This window comes from Oncorhynchus mykiss, chromosome 5, assembly GCF_057628025.1.
Source record: "Oncorhynchus mykiss isolate SJ-2025 chromosome 5, ASM5762802v1, whole genome shotgun sequence".
NCBI classification, from domain to species: Eukaryota; Metazoa; Chordata; class Actinopteri; order Salmoniformes; family Salmonidae; genus Oncorhynchus; species Oncorhynchus mykiss.
In genome coordinates, this window is record NC_143026.1 from 10,652,237 (window position 1) to 10,658,610 (window position 6,374).

Sequence of the window (6,374 nt, forward strand, 5' to 3'; positions counted from 1 at the left end):
CCTCAGTAAGAGCATTGAAGATGGGTCGTGGCTGGGTCTTCCAGCATGACAACGACCCGAAACACAAAGCCAGGGCAACTAAGGAGTGGCTCTGTAAGAAGCATCTCAAGGTCCTGGAGTGGCCTAGCCAGTCTCCAGACCTGAACCCAATAGAAAATCTTTGGAGGGAGCTGAAAGTCTGTATTGTACAGTGACAGCCCCGAAAGCTGAAGGATCTGTATGGAGGAGTGGGCCAAAATCCCTGGTGCAGTGTGTGCAAACCTGGTCAAGAACTACAGGAAACGTATGATCTCCATAATTGCAAACAAACGTTTCTGTACCAAATATTAAGTTATGCTTTTCTGATGTATCAAATACTTATGTCATGCAATAAAATGCAAATTAATTACTTAAAAATCATACAATGTGATTTTCTGGATTTTTGTTTTAGATTCGGTCTCTCACAGTTGAAGTATACCTATGATAAAAATTACAGACCTCTACATGCTTTGTAAGTAGGAAAACCTGCAAAATCGGCAGTGTATCAAATACTTGTTCTCCCCACTGTATGATTTGAGTAATGTAAGATATGTACACATGATTAAAGTGGCATTGTTTAAAGTGACTAGTGATCAATTTATTAAAGTGGCCAGCGATTGGGTCTCAATGTAGGCGGCAGCCTCTCTGAGTTAGTGATTGCTGTTTAGCAGTCTGATGGCCATGAGATAGAAGCTGTTTTTCAGTCTCTTGGTCCCAGCTTTGATGCACCTGTACTGACAAAACTTTCTGGATAGTAGTGGTGTGGACAGGCTCAGTTGGTTGTTGTCCTTGATGATCTTTTTGGCCTTCCTGTGACATCCGGTGCTGTATGTGTCATGGAGGGTAGGTAGTTTGCCCCCGGTGATGAGTTGTGCAGCTCTGGAGAGCCTTGCGGTTGAGGGCGGTGCAGTTGCCGTACCAGGCTGTGATACAGCACGACAGGATGCTCTTGATTGTGCATCTGTAAAAATTTGTCAAGATTCTGGGTGACAAGCCAAACTTCTTCAGCCTCCTGAGGTTGAAGAGGCTGTGTGAGTGGACCATTTCAGTTTGTCTGTGATGTGTACACAGAGGAACTTAAAACTTTCCACCTTCTCCACTGCTGTCCCTTCGATGTGGATGGGGGGTGCTCCCTCTGCTGTTTCCTGAAGTCTACGATCATCTCCTTTGTTTTGTTGACGTTGAGTGAGAGGTTGTTTTCCCGACACCACAGTTTGAGCGCCCTCACCTTCTCCCTGTAGGCTGTCTCGTCATTGTTGGTAATCAAGCCCGCTACTGTTGTGTCTTCTGCAAACTTGATGATTGAGTTGGAGGCGTGCATGGTCACACAGTCATGGGTGAACAGGGAGTACAGGATGGGGCTGAGCACGCACCCTTGTGGGGCCCCAGTTTTGAGGGTCAGCGAAGTGGAGATGTTGTTTCCTACATTCACAACCAGGAGGCGGCCCGTCAGAAAATCCAGGTTTGTTTCCCCAGCACTACACAGCTGATTCATATAATCAAAGCTTGATGATGAGTTGGTTATTTGAAACAGCTGTGTAATGATAGGGCAAAAAAACGAAATGTGCACCCAGGGCGGGGGGGCTGAGGATGGGAAACCCTGAACTACAGGATCAACTTCTAAATTGTTACGCTTGCCAGCCAACCAGAAAATCAAGGCGAAGCAATTCAGGCATTCTTGAAAGTCAGGCCAATCCTTGTCCTGCAAAGAAACATTATTTGTATCGTTGATTTTTTGTTGTTGTTGCAAGTAGTAGGAATTTAGAATGAAATGTGGAGTGGAGTTCATACTTACATGATGACATCACATACGTACCTTCAAAAGTATTCAGCAATCATCATTTATTTGAAAAACACAGTTTCCAACATAATTTTGTTGCAATAAGGAACGTTCTACAAAGGAACAATTCAGTGATAACTGGGGTGGCGTTAAGTGTGGAGGAAGATCAACTGTGACGCCCACTGTTTAGTGCGATTTATTTATTTTATTTCACCTTTATTTAACCAGGTATGCTAGTTGAGAACAAGTTCTCATTTGCAACTGCGACCTGGCCAAGATAAAGCATAGCAGTTTGACACATACAACAACACAGAGTTACACATGGAATGAACAAAACATACAGTCAATAATACAGTAGAAAAAAAGAAAACAAAGTCTATATACAGTGAGTGCAAATTAGGTCAAATAAGGGAGTTAAGGCAATAAATAGGCCATGGTGGCGAAGTAATTACAATATGGCAATTAAACACTGGAATGGTAGATGTGCAAAAGATGGATGTGCAAGTAGAGATACTGTGGTGCAAAGGGAGCAAAATAAATAAATACAGTGTGGGGATGAGGTAGATAGATGGGCTGTATACAGATGGGCTATGAACAGGTGCAGTGATCTGTGAGCTGCTCTGACAGCTAGTTCTTAAAGCTAGTGAGGGAGATGGGAATCTCCAGCTTCAGTGATTTTTGCAGTTCATTCCAGTCAGTGGCAGCAAAGAACTGGAAGGAAAGGCGACCAAAGGAGGAGTTGGCTTTGGGGGTGACCAGTGAGATATACCTGCTGGAGTGTGTGCTAGCGATGATGACCCGGTGGAGAGTGTGATGAAATGGAGAGGACACTATCTGTCCTGCTGAGTTTTGATGCAGTCTTTGCTTGACAAGGTCAAGTAAGGATATGTCATTTATCCCATGAGAGCTTTTGTCCCAAACTATTATGGTGTTTTAGGTGTTGGTCATGTTGCAGGAGTGTGTAGGAGGAGATTCCTATGCACACCATGTTAGAAGTGTGCAGGAGGGCATGAGACAAAGGACTGTGCAGTATCGGTGGAAAACGTTGTGCGTGTAAGCTGTGGGGGTGCCCATTGTGCTGCAGATCGGAGGTGTCCGGTTAAAGAAAGGCAGGTTGATGTTGCCAGGATCAGAGTAGTACAGAAGGTGTCGTATGCTGAGGCAGTGAAGAGAATAGTAGAGGAAGACGGGTAGATGGCGAGGGATCCTGAAAGGATTCCTGTGAGTAGGCCGAGGTCAAATGAGTGATGGGAATAATATACTGTATGTTTCAGGAAGGGGGTTTCTTAGAGTTTATAGCCAGTCACAGAAAATAGAGGTTGTGGTGGGAGCTGCAGAGAAGTACTTGGGATTGTGCGATTTTACTGCAGAAGAGTTGCAGGCAGTGGAGGCTCCTCAGAGGACCATCCACCTCAGTGAATTTCAGAAGAAAAAACATTTCTGAAACATTAAAAAAGTAAACATGTTTTAGATAAAACTATATTAAATATATTCACTTCACCAAATAATGTATTAAAACACACTGTTTTGCAATAATAAATACAGTGTGGGGCGGCAGGGTAGCCGAGTGGTTAGAGTGTTGGACTAGTAATCAGAAGGTTGCAAGTTCAAATCCCCGAGCTGACAAGGTACAAATCTGTCGTTCTGCCCCTGAACAGGCAGTTAACCCACTGTTCCTAGGCCGTCATTGAAAATAAGAATTTCTTCTTAACTGACTTGCCTAGTAAAATAAAGGTACAATTTAAAAAAAATTAAGGTATACAGTAGCCTCAACAGCATTCTGTAATGTAGCACCATGGTGTAGTCAGAGGACAGCTAGTTTCTGTCCTCCTCTGTGTCCATAACTGTACATAACATTTCTGTCCTCCTCTTCAATACAAAACCTAGGAGGCTCATGGTTCTCAACCCCTTCCATAGACTTACACAGTAACTATGACAACTTCTGTAGGATGTCCTGGCCAGGATAAAGCAAAGCAAAGCAATGTGACACAAACAACAACACATGGAATAAACAAACATACAGTCAATAACACAATAGAAAAAGTATATATACAGCATGTGCAAATGGTGTGAGGATGTAAGGCAATAAATAGGCCATAGTAGTGAAGTAATTACAATTTAGCAAATGAACACTGGAGTGATAGATGTGCAGATGATGATGTGCAAGTAGAAATACTGGTGTGCAAAAGAGCAAAAAAGTAAATAAAAACAATATGAGGATGAGGTAGGTATATTGGTATCTTTAAGTTTGTTTCAGTGTATTAAATTAAGCATAGAGTTGAAGTCGGAAGTTGACATACACTTTAGCCAAATACATCTAAACTCAGTTTTTTGCAATTTCTGACATTTAATCCTAGTAAAAATTCCCTGTCTTAGGTCAGTTAGGATCACCACTTTATTTTATTTTAAATGTCAGAATAATACGAGAATGATTTATTTCATATTTGATTTATTTCATCACATTCCCAGTGGGTCAGGCATTTACATACACTCAATTAGTATTTGGTAGCATCGCCTTTAAATTGTTTAATTTGGGTCAAATGTTTTGGGTAGCCTTCCACAAGCCTCCCACAAAATGTTGTGTGAGTTTTGCCCCATTCCTCCTGACAGAGCTGGTGTAACTGAGTCAGGTTTGTAGGCCTCCTTGCTCGCACATGCCTTTTCAGTTCTGTCCACAAATTTTCTATAGGATTGAGGTCAGCGCTTTGTGATGGCCACTCCAATGCCTTGACTTTGTTGTTCTTAAGCCATTTTGCCACAACTTTGGAAGTATGCTTGCAGTCATTGTCCATTTGGATGACCCATTTGTGACCAAGCTTTAACTTCTTGACTGATGTCTTGAGATGTTGCTTTAATATATGCACATCATTTTCTTGCCTCATGATGCCATCTATTTTGTGAAGTGCACCAGTCCCTCCTGCAGCAAAGCACCCCACAACATGATGCTGCCACTCCTGTGCTTCACGGTTGGGATAATGTTCTTTGGCTTTCCTCCAAACATAACGATGGTCATTATGGCCAAACAGTTCTAGTTTTTGTTTTATCAGACCAGAGGACATTTCTTCAAAAAGTACAATCTTTGTCCCCATGTGCAGTTGTAAACCGTAGTCTGGCTTTTTTTATGGAGGTTTATAAGCAGTGGCTTCTTCCTTGCTTAGCGGCCTTTCAGGTTTTTTCGATATAGGACTTGTTTTACTGTGGATATAAATACTTTTGTACACGTTTCCTCCATCATCTTCACAAGGTTCTTTGCTGTTGTTCTGGGATTGATTTGCACTTTTCGCACCAAAGTACGTTCATCTCTAGGAGACAGAATGCGTCTCCTTCCTGAGCGGTATGACGGCTGCGTGTTCCCATGGTGTTTATACTTGCGTACTATTGTTTGTACAGATGAACGTGGTACCTTCAGGCATTTGGAAAATGCTCCCAAGGATGAACCAGACATGTGGAGGTCTACAATTTTCTTTCTGAGGTCTTTGCTGATTTATTTTTTATTTTTTTCCCATGATGTCAAGCAAGAGGCACTGAGTTTGAAGGTAGGCCTTAAAATATATCCACAGGTACACCTCAAATTGACTCAAAGGGTGTCAATTAGTCTATCATAAGCTTCAAAAGCCATTACATAATTTTCTGGTATTTTCCAAGCTGTTTAAAGGCACAGTCAACTTAGTGTATGTACACTTCTGATCCACTGGAATTGTGATAAAGTGAATTATAAGTGAAATTAGCTGTCTGTAAACAATTGTTGGAAAAGTTACTTGTGTCATGCACAAAGTAGATGTCCTAACCGACTTGCCAAAACTGTAGTTTGTTAACAAGAAAATTGTGGTGTGGTTGAAAAACGAGTTTTAATGACTCTAACCTAAGTGTATGTAAACTGATGTTTAAATGTTTAAGTTGAAATGGTGCTGGAATAGCGGAGGCAGTGCTCCTGTTGTCTTTGTGCTGACTTGCAGTAACTCCATGGTTAAGTCAGTAGTTGTTTTAGTAAACGGTCAAAAACATTAGTTTTGAAAAGGTTTTTTCACCTGGTCGCTGACGTGTTGTGCACTGAAGTCCACATGTGAAGGGAAAAGGTGAGAGGAGATGCAAGAAGTGCGAGAAGTAATTATACAATGTGCAAAGTGATCATGTTGTTTGTGTGTGACTGCTATGAAAGTAAATTGTGTTTGCGTGTGATCGGGGATGTATTCATTCCGCTGATTCTGTTGAAAAACTTTTCTTAAACGGAAGCAAATGGAACGAAACAGGGATAAACATACTGGAATTTGTCCAATAGAAACTGTTGGACTAATGATTACACCCTGTATCAGCTCGATGCAGACAAGAGTGTGCAAGGCGGTATTGAATGTGTCTCTGTCTGTCACCTTGATTATTCAAAATGTTCTCTCGACCTGTGTACCTATTTTGTAAACTTTCATTCATAGGCTAGTTTGTCACAACCTCATGATGGGTATAGGAAGAATGTGAGTATCATGTAGTAGCCTTAACTTATCGATGTTACATTGAGCTGGGTGAATGGAATATGAATGACAGTCATCCCATATGCTGCAATTGAAATAAGGCCATGTCCATT